The sequence below is a fragment of the Schistocerca gregaria genome, chromosome 4 (genome assembly GCF_023897955.1).
Source record: "Schistocerca gregaria isolate iqSchGreg1 chromosome 4, iqSchGreg1.2, whole genome shotgun sequence".
Classification (NCBI taxonomy): Eukaryota; Metazoa; Arthropoda; class Insecta; order Orthoptera; family Acrididae; genus Schistocerca; species Schistocerca gregaria.
In genome coordinates this window covers 76,125,961-76,136,906 of record NC_064923.1, presented here as the reverse complement: position 1 = coordinate 76,136,906, position 10,946 = coordinate 76,125,961, and positions in this window count along the sequence as shown.

Sequence of the window (10,946 nt, the reverse complement as noted above, 5' to 3'; positions counted from 1 at the left end):
ACTACAGCTTCTGCTAGTAATAACATCAAAAAATATACACAGAACTATGTATTTCTTTTCAGAATAAAAGAAATGAAGATGAATTGCAGTTTTGTTCACCGAAAAAGTATTTGTCCTCGCTTACCATCGTTTGCAGTAGTAACTGTGTTAATGGGTATCCTCATAGACAATGAGATCTTGCTCACTTTATTTTATTGCTGACGACCAAGTGTTATCAGCTGGAGATGAAGAAGATGCAAATTACATGATCCGCAAATTAAAAGAAGAATATGAAAAATGGGGTCTTGTCATAAACATATCTAAACCAGAATATCTGAAAGTGGGAGAAAATGCTGTGAACGACTTACAACTCGGTGCTGTACCGTTAAGGGTGTCATAATTTTAAGTACCTGGGAGTGACACTGTCGTCCAATGGTAGAAGTATGGATGATATAAACAATATAATTGGCCAGGGCAAGGGAGCCATAAAACAACTAAATGGTATTTTCTGGAACAAAAAACATAACGCGCAGAACAAAGCATACCATCTACTACACAATTACTGAAAGTATCACAACATGCGGTGCAGAGTATGAGAACTAACTCAGAGGCAGAAAGATCGCCTGCTGGCTGTTAAGATGGATTTCTTGAGACGGAGTTGTCGGTGTTCCAGGCTTAATCACATTAGAAATTAATGGATCAGAGATGTTATGAATGTCGAAAGCACAATCCTAGACAACATATAAAGGAAGCGCCTACTCTGCTATGGTCACTTACAGCGTACGACAGACACAAGATGGCCAAAACGTGTATGACAATGGACTCCACATCTAGGAAGAAAGCCCGGCAGACCTGCGAGATGCTGGAAAGACGACGTCAGCGAAGCAATGGCGGCGAGAGGTCTTAATGAAGGAGACTGGAATGACCGTGAACGATGGAGATTGGGATGCGAGAGGCGGCGGCAGCCGTAGAAACCTCGTTCATTATATATAACTGTGTCAATGCCGTTCGATTGCATCTCTGTCGTTTGATGCGGTGGTATAACTTGTACAGAAATTCCATTGTGATTTCCTTCATATTTACAATGTTTTCTGTCACTCTTTGATTGAAGTCAGGAATTCCTAAAACGAAATCTCGTTTGATAGAGAGCACTGCAAGTGTCAATATTTTTCAATGTCCCAGAGTATTCCGCAAGAAGGTTCAGATACGTTTTAGTGATGGAAAACAACGTTCTGCTTCTGACGTAGTCATTGTAATTGTAGTTATCGCTTTCAAGAGTTTCACAGAATCGCTTAGTGTGTCGCAGAGATTATTTATTATCTGTTATATGCAATCCAGTAAGATCAAAGCTGCACCCACAGTTCTTTACTCCTCTCTTCCATATAGAACGAAGAGTTCTATTGGAAGTTTCTTTGCTCCCGAAAAAGGACAGTACTCAAAAACATTTCTGAAAGAAACTTCTGGAAGACTGAAAGAGTAAGTGGTGGATTTCTCTGGTAGAAAGAAAGAGTCTGCAATTAGGTGTCCAGTGAATATGAAGCTTCCTTTCACCTCGTATCTTACACCACAGCATCTATTGCGACCTGCAGTATATTATACATCAGTCCTCTATTTTCATTTCTTCCTCTTTTATGATATTCATCAAAATCTGTTGAATTTTCAACCATACCTTTCCTAATGTTTGTAATTTCATGCTCAAAAGTTGTCAGCTGATGTTGTGCATAAGTTGAGTCAAAATCCCTTTCTTGTAGATGTATACATAAACTATCCACATAGGTCATAATTTTATGAAAAAACGAGAGCCAGAAAATGAATACTTTATCCTTCAAAATCGTTACAAAGCCGCAGGCTTTTAAGACTGTATTTTCGTTACACAGTTTTCCCCATTGGTGATACTATTCATTACACGATAATATCTTCTCTATATGCGAAGACAAGGTTGACACGACTTGATTCGATATTCCTACGGATTGGCACTAAATGTGACAGACGTTTTCTCTCTAGTTCATCTAGGATCTGCAAAGTCCCTGAAGTTTGGTGCAAAATATTCGCACATTTTTATTAATCGAAGCGGCTTTAAGCATAATCAGATTCAACTGGTAACCATAATAATGAATGTGTGAAACATGGTAAAATTTTTCGTTAGCAAGATCCTGCACCCTGCTTGACAAACTGCTGATAATTGCTCCACCATCGTATGTTTGTGATATTAATTTGTGTGGACAATTATCGAAATGATGATTTATCTGTTCTATGATGTACGTTCCCAAAGACGTTTCATCATGCTTTTCTGGTTCTATGGTGTCCCAAAATCTTTCACGGGGTCTTCCACTAGTGCTGTATCTATATACTATAACCGTATGGAGAACACAGGTTACATCACTGGTTTCGTCAACTAATTTCCTGCAGTCATTGACTGTGCGGCTGGTCCCGGGGGAGGTTCGAGTCCTCCCTCGGGCATGGGTGTGTGTGTTTGTCCTTAGGATGATTTAGGTTAAGTAGTGTGTAAGCTTAGGGACTGATGACTTTAGCAGTTAAGTCCCATAAGATTACACACACATTTGAGCATTTTGAAGTAATTTCCTCTTGGCCGACTTGGCACGCATTGAACGAACTCATTCGGGATGGTTTTAAGGGCGGCTTTGAAAACTGTTGCTTTTTCTAAATGCAATTTTAATACCGAGTCCAATCCTGCATTAGAATTAATCAAGTCACGAAAATGTCAGGATTGGAACATGATTCAGTCTTATGGTGTAGTCTGAGGACAAGTTCCAACGCATCACATAAATAAATACAGTTAATAATTGGACTTGGTATGTTCCTATTGTGGGTGACTTTTTGGTTGTTTAATGGCACTGACTTTCGATACCCACCCTCTAATTTGGAAGCTATATTTACATTTCCTACACTTGTCATATTCAAAATGTTATTCACCTGGACCAAAGAAAATTTGTGTTTCCTAATTTTCTCATAGGAGTGTCGAAGCCACAAACTTGGTGTTTAGTCCACGAAAGCTCTCCAATATATAAACGAGGAAAACAAAATAAGGCGGTTTCCAAAACACTACCACACAGGCGTTCATGCTTGGCACCGAGCGAGGTGGCGCAGTGGTTAGCACACTGGACTCGCTTTCGGGAGGACGACGGTTCAATCCCGTCTCCGGCCATCCTGATTTAGGTTTTCCGTGATTTTCCTAAATCGTTTCAGGCAAATGCCGGGATGGTTCCTTTGAAAGGGCACGGCCGATTTCCTTCCCAATCCTTCCCTAACCCGAGCATGAGCTCCGTCTCTAATGACCTCGTTGTCGACGGGACGTTAAACACTAACCACCACCACCACCACCATGCTTGGTGTACAGTTCAGACTTAAATTTCTAGTAAATTGACAACTTTTCATTTTAACTGTATGTGAAATTGTTTACGTAGAAGTCTGCCTTCCTAGCATCGTAATTTCTAAATTTTCTTCAGAATTACATAAATTGATGGGTTCACGGAGCAAGGAAACTACTTGTTTCGTTATTTCACTTATTCACTTTTTGTCTCAAAATTCTCTGCGGCTCACGCTAAAATCAAGAGTACAAAGCACAGGAGATAGTTATTTCGCTCTCAGCTGCATGTGAACTGTAATTTTTAATCACCATTATTATTATTATTATTATATTTGAAAATTTACGGCGAGCAGTGACTACATCCGAAGACACAGCTGAAGTTAAAGTATTAGTTTCGGTTTGTGCAAAATAATGACATAGAAAGCAATAGTATCGACTTGTACATATAAATTACCCCTTCCGCATGACATTAGAAGCCTATGTATATTGCTCTTTTTTCCTTCATTTTAAATTAACTGGTACTTTCAAAGCATGAAATATGCTTAATTCACTAAATTATTACACAGATATTTTCTAAAAATGTTATTTGCAAAACATTTTTTTTTCTTATATACCCTATTCAGCGCTTTCAAAACATGTGCTGCCCACTAAATGTTCAGGTGTTGACAATACGACCCGCTGGTATTAACAGATTGCCAACCCCCGCACTAGATGTATTTGATCTGTACACATTTCGATTCGCAGGGAACAATTTACTGCGTACGGGACGTGTGCTAGACTGGAATGTGGAGCTAAATGACTTTACAGTCGATACAGAATCCCAATAGTGTCTCCGCCAGGCAGTGGTGTCCTGTTCAATATCAGCGACTTCACCGGCTTCTCCAAACCACCAGCACCGGTTACCATGTCGCTTATCGTCTGCAGTGACACGGCAATAGAACAGCGTCAACATTATTGAATTTCTTGGTTTTCCTTGTGGTTTCCTGTTTCTTAACGTCTGTATGAGTCTCTGTGTAAGCAACAAGCTGTGGGACCTTACTTTTGTACTGCCGATAACAAACTTTTACAAATGACCAAAATTTGTAAGAGTTTGGGGAGAAACCTTGCGATAGAATTTTCTTACGGTAGTAATTGCAGGACAAGAGTAGACTTTAACGTCTTGTCCACAGCAAGATCATTAGAGAAATGTAATTGTTGTAAGCTTCACTTGTTACTGAATACGTTTTGATTAATGTTTCTCTACTTGTGGTTTACTTGTTTGCTTCCTACCTACTGTGCAGTAGACACTATCTCTTATAGAATTCCCTTATATCGTTTGCATAGAAAGGTGCGTTGCTCCAACGTCAGTAACAACTCATTTGCACGCCACCTGATAAAAATAAGGTAACCGCCTCCATACCAAAATTGCTAAACATGTAGATCTTCTGTCTGTTTTACTACTAAGTGTAATGATAGTAATGATAGTTTTGTAATTTCGCTTGTTCTAGGAAAACAAGTGGCGCGACTTTGTCTTTGTTTGTTGGTAAACATGTCTGAAACGTAGCTGTACACTGTTACCCATATCGGATATTATTCTGTTAACAGCTTAAAAGATGTTCGCTCTTTTTCAAAACTGTATTCACTAGCTAGCACCTGAGGTCTAGGAGTAGTATCTTTGGGTAGTAATTAAAATGTCCTCGGTTCCCAGTTCGAACTTCATCACTGCCTAAATTTTGAAAAAAGATTCATCAGAAGTGGCGGCTGAAGACTTCTGGCATGACCACGAGAAAAAGATTGAATAATCAACGAGAGGATAACTTTCTACGAGTCAGGACGTGGAATGTCAAAAGTCTGAATGTGGTAGGGAAGCCTAGAAAATCTGGAAGGGAAATACTAAGGGTCGATCTATGTACAGTTCGAGTAAGTGGAGTGGAATGGAAGGAAGACAGGAACGTCTGGTCAGTTGAGTACAGGGTAGTATCAACAGCAGGAGGAAATGGTTTAATGGGAGTAGCATTCGAGGTACATATGCCGACGTCGTGAACCGAAGACCGAAGAGGTGGGGAAAGTATATGAGGATAATAAACGGGTAATTCAGTACGTAGAAGGAAATGTAATAGTCTTGGGGGATTGGAATGCAGTTCTAGGGGAAGGGGTGGAAGAAGGGGCTACAGGGGAACATGGGCTTGGTATTAGGAATGAGACAGGAGAAAGATTAATTGACTTCTCCTGTAAATTTCATATGGTTACAGCGAATGCTCTATTCAATAATCACAAAAGGAGGAGGTATGCTTGGAAAAGGCCGGAAGGTACAGTTAGATTACATCATTGTCAAGCAGAGATTCCGAAATCAGATATTGGGTTGTAACTCTTACCCAGGAGCATCGCAATTTGTTAATGAGGGAGAACAGGTAAAAGTTCAAGAGGCTGGTGAGGAACAATCAATGTGCAAAGAAGTGGGATACGGAAATACTAAGGAATGAAGAGGTACACTTGAAGTTCTCTGAAGCTATCTATACTGAGACAATGAATAGCTCAATAGGTGGTTCAATGGACATCTCAGAAAAGGGCAGTCACAGAAGTTGAAACGAGAAACATAGGTGCAAGAAAGGTAGCTGCGAAGAAACCATGGGTAACAGAAGAAATACTTCAGCTGATCGACGAAAAAAGGACGTACGAAAATGTTCCGCAACATTGAGGCATAAAGAAATATAAGTCCTTTAGGAATGAAATAAACAGCAACAGCAAGAAAGCTAAAGCAGAATAGCTGCATGAAAAATGTGAAATAATTGTCAGAACGACTGACTCAGCATACAGAAAAGCCAAAACAACATTTGGTAAAATTAAAAGCAAGGACGCTAACATTAAGAGTGCAATGAGGATTCGTGCGTGATTTGTATTTCTGTATTGCTGAATTTCCCACAGCATTTTTGTACTTCCTTCTGTTACCCATCAGCTGAAATATTTCTTCTGTTACCCATGGTTTCTTCGCAGTTCTTTGTACCTATGTTTTTCTTTCCACTCTCTGTGATTACCGCCGGCCGGAGTGACCGAGCGGTTCTAGGCGCTACAGTATGGAACCACGCAACGGCTACTATCACAGGTTCGAATCCTGCCTCGGGCATGGATGTGTGTGATGTCCTTAGGTTAGTTAGGTTTATGTAGTTCTAAGTTCTAGGGGACTGATGACCTTAGCAGTTAAGTCCCATAGTGCTCAGAGTCATTTGTGATTACCGTTTGTAGAGATGTCCAAACCTCTTCAGCAGTACTGATATCTGAGTTACTCCTTACTGCAGCCTCAGAGAACGTCAAGCGTATCTCTTCTTTCCTTAGTACTTCCGTATCCCACTTCTTTGCGTATCGATTCTTTCTGACTAATCTCTTAAGCTTCAGCCTACTCTTCATCACTACTACATTGTGATCTGAGTCCACAGATGCCCGTGGGTACGCCTTACAATGCAATATCTCATTTTGGAATCTCTGTCGGACCATGCTGTGGTCTAACTGAAATCTTCCTGTACCACCCGGCCTTTCCAACTATAGCTCCTGCTGTTGTGATTCTTGAACAGAGTATTCTCTATTACTAACTGAAATTTATAACAGAACTCAATTAGTCTTTCTCCTCTCTCACACCTAGTAACACTTCCATATTCTCCCGTAACCCTCTCTTCTACTCCTTCCCCTACAACAATGTTCGTGTCCCCCATGATTATTAGATTTTCATCTCCCATTAAGTACTGAATTGACCTTCAATATCCTCGTATACTTTCTTTGCCTTTTCATTTTCGCCTTACGACGTCGGCATGTGTACGTGAACTATCGTTATCGATTCTGATGATAACAATCCTTCCACTGAACTGTTCACAGTAACACACTCTCTGCCCTACCTTCCTATACTTCCTCATGCCGGTGGTCATTGCTGATTCTTCCCTTTAGGGGCAGTTTCCCAATCCAAGGATAAGTGTGTGCCCTGAACCTCTGTTCGCTCCTCCCACTCTTTGACGAGGTCTTTGGGAGAATAAGGATGACTTCCTATGCCGAAAGTCATTGGCCAACAATGCTGAATGTTACTCAAAATTTTAGGGGGGGGGGTTGAGACTCGAACGCAGAACCCAGGATAATTCAACTACTAATCAATGACACTGCCCCTATACCACCCATTTTATACTGAGACCTGATTCTAAGGGAAGAGCCATATTCACATGTCTTAGTCTCAAGGACATGTCAAAAAGATTACATGTGTTTTGCTAGTGTCGGCGATTATTAACTTTGTATAAACATGGCTCGCAGGATTTGTATTGAATATTGTCATAAGAAAAGAATAAAGTGGAGCAAAAAATTGTTTGATATTGTATTTGGCTAGTCTCCTACGAGTAGAAGAAAGGTTCACGAGTGGTATAAGCGTTTAGAAGAAGACCTGAAGGTTGGGTTGTTCGGGGGAAGAGACCAAACACCGAGGTCATCGATCTCATCGGAGTACGGAAGGATGGGGAAGGAAGTCGGCTGTGCCTTTTCAAAGGAACCATCCCAGCATTTGCCTCGAGCGATATAGGGAAATCACGAAAAACCTAAATCAGGATGGCCGGACGCGGGATTGAACCGTCGTCCTCCCGAATGCGACTCACCTGAAGACGATGAAGATGAAGAGCGGCCTGGGGGTCCGAGAATACCATCAGCTGTCGAAGTCTTAGAAAAAAGTGAGAGAAGTGACTGCGAACGATCGCCAACTCACAGTCAGAAAAGGTCCGAGAATACCATCAGCTGTCGAAGTCTTAGAAAAAAGTGAGAGAAGTGACTGCGAACGATCGCCAACTCATAGTCAGAAAAGTCGCTGATGACGCTGGAGTATCAGTTGGGTCATGACGTGAAATTTTTCGGATGTTGAGGTGTGAGACGTGTGAGCAAAATTTTTCCGTAGTAGTTGAATTTCGAAACAAATAGCTCTGAATACAAGGTGTAAGGTATCGCTAGATGCAGAACTGCTGAAACGTGTGATAACGGGTGATGGAACCCAGGTTTACGACTATGGCGCCGAATCTGAGTCTCAGTCACCCTAGTGGAAGCATTCTGGTTCGCCAAGACCGAAAAAGCTCAAAAAGTGCGGTAAAACGGGAAGGTTACGATTCCTGTGTCCTTACATTTTAAAGGCATAGTGTTCCATAAGTTCTTGCCACAAGGTCGAACGAACAATAAAGAGTACTACCGACAAGTTCAAAGCCTTTTGCGCGAAGTGCTTAGGAAAAGAAATCTGAATTTGTGGCGAAACAATGCAAATTCTTTGCACCACGATAGTACACAGCTCACACTTCTTTATTAGTGTATTTTTGGCCAAAAGCAATACTGTAATGGTGGCCCAGTCTCCATATTCTTCAGACGCGGCTCAATATGACTTCTTTCTATTTCCCAAAAAGAAAGAAAACCTTACAGAGCCGCACAATTATATGTACAATTAATGACTAGTGCAGCCTCTTTCAATGCATGTGATTATGTTCCTAGCTGTCATTTTTCCACCAACTGTGGTATGCACTGACCAGCCAGAACATTATGACCACCGGCCTACTGAACCCGTCCAGGCGATAGCAGCGTCACATCGCGAGGAATGACTGCTAGTCAGACGCACGCACGGCCCATGTGGTACCAGTGCGCTCGCTGGCCGTCTGCAGAATGGGGAAGGCGTGCTGGTCTGCCTGAGATTGACCGAGGGCACATTGTTTGGCCCGGGAGCTCGGCACGAGCATTTCGAAAACTGATTCGTCGGGTGTTCGAGGAGCAGCTGTGGTGAGTGTCTTCAACACGTGGCGTTAGCAAGGTGAAACCACGTACAGACGTCGTGAGGTTGCGCGGCCACTGGTAAAACGGGACAAGCGGCGAACTGTCGCGGAACTGAGGTCACACTTTAATGCTGGGCAGAGTACAAATGTGTCTGAACACTGATCACTCCTAGCGACGGGCCTCCGCAGCCGACGACGCGTGCATGTGCCACTGCTACCACCACGACATCGGCAACTGCGACTGACATAGCGCACATGGCCATCGGCACTGGACGTTGACGCAGTGGCGGAGTCTAGTGTGCTCTGATGACTCTCGATACATTCTTCATCATGTGGGACTCGTTGAAGGCACCCTGATGGCCAATGAGTATCGCACACTGGTTGTAGACCACATACACCCTTTCATGACGATCATATTTCCCAACGGCAGTGTTATTTTTCAACAAGATAACATTCCATATCACAAGGCCAGTAGTGTGATGGAGTGGTTCGAGGAACACAGTGGCGAGCTCCGGTTGATGCGAAACAATTCAAATTCTTTGCACCACTGCTCACACTTCCTTCTTTATTAGTATTTTTGGCCAAAGGCACGGTCCCTGCTGTCGAGACGTCTTCGCGGGTACCGGGCGCGGTTGGGCCACCCTCTCCCCAAAGGGAGTGGCGGGTTCAGCGGCGTTCGCGGCGCACGAGGCGGAGGGAAGATGTGGAGGCTGGCCGTGTGGCATCGCCCGCTCTGCCTGTGAGTGGACATGTGGCCGCTCCTTCAGCAAGGTCCGAGCAGGCACAAGGGGGGAGGGGTTTATTAGTTATTGGGAGCTCCAACGTTAGGCGGGTGATGGAGCCCCTTAGGGAAATAGCGGAAAGGTCGGGGAAGCAGGCCAGTGTTCACTCTGTCTGCTTGCCGGGGGGTCTCATCCGAGATGTGGAGGAGGCCCTACCGGCGGCGATAGAGAGCACTGGGTGCACCCGACTGCAAATTGTTGCTCGTGTCGGCACCAATGACTCCTGCCGTCTGGGTTCAGAGGTCATCCTCAGTTCGTACAGGCGGTTGGCGGAATTGGTGAAGGTGGAAAGCCTCGCTCGCGGGGTGGAATCAGAGCTAACTATTTGTAGTATCGTTCCCAGAACCGATCGCGGTCCTCTGGTTTGGAGCCGAGTGGAAGCCTTAAACCAGAGGCTCAGGCGATTCTGCGGAGATCTGGGGTGTAAATTTCTCGATCTCCACTATCGGGTGGAGAAATGTAGGGTTCCCCTGAATAGGTCAGGCGTGCACTACACGTCGGAAGCGGCTACGAGGGTAGCGGAGTACGTGTGGAGTGCACATGGGGTTTTTTTAGGTTAGAGAATTCCCTCCCTAGGCCCGACAAGACGCCTCCTGAGACGCGGCAAGGCAGCAGTAGGCAAAATGCAACAGGGAATAACAACATTAATGTGCTAATAGTAAACTGCAGGAGCGTCTATAGAAAGGTCCCAGAACTGTTCTCATTAATAAACGGTCACAATGCCCACATAGTACTAGGGACGGAAAGTTGGCTGAAACCAGATGTAATCAGTAATGAAATTCTAAACTCAGATTGGAATGTATACCGCAGAGACAGGCTGGACAGTGAAGGGGGAGGCGTGTTTATAGCGATAAAAAGTGCAACAGTGTCGAAGGAAATTGACGGAGATCTGAAATGTGAAATAATTTGGGTGAAGGTCACGGTTAAAGCAGGCTCAAACGTAATTGGATCTCTCTATACGCCCCCTGGCTCAGCAGCTGTTGTAGCAGAACACCTGAAGGAAAATTTGGAAAATATTTCGAGTAGATTTCCCGACCATGTTATAGTTTTGGGTGGAGATTTTAATTTACCAGACATAGACTGGGAGACTCAAACGTTTATAACGGG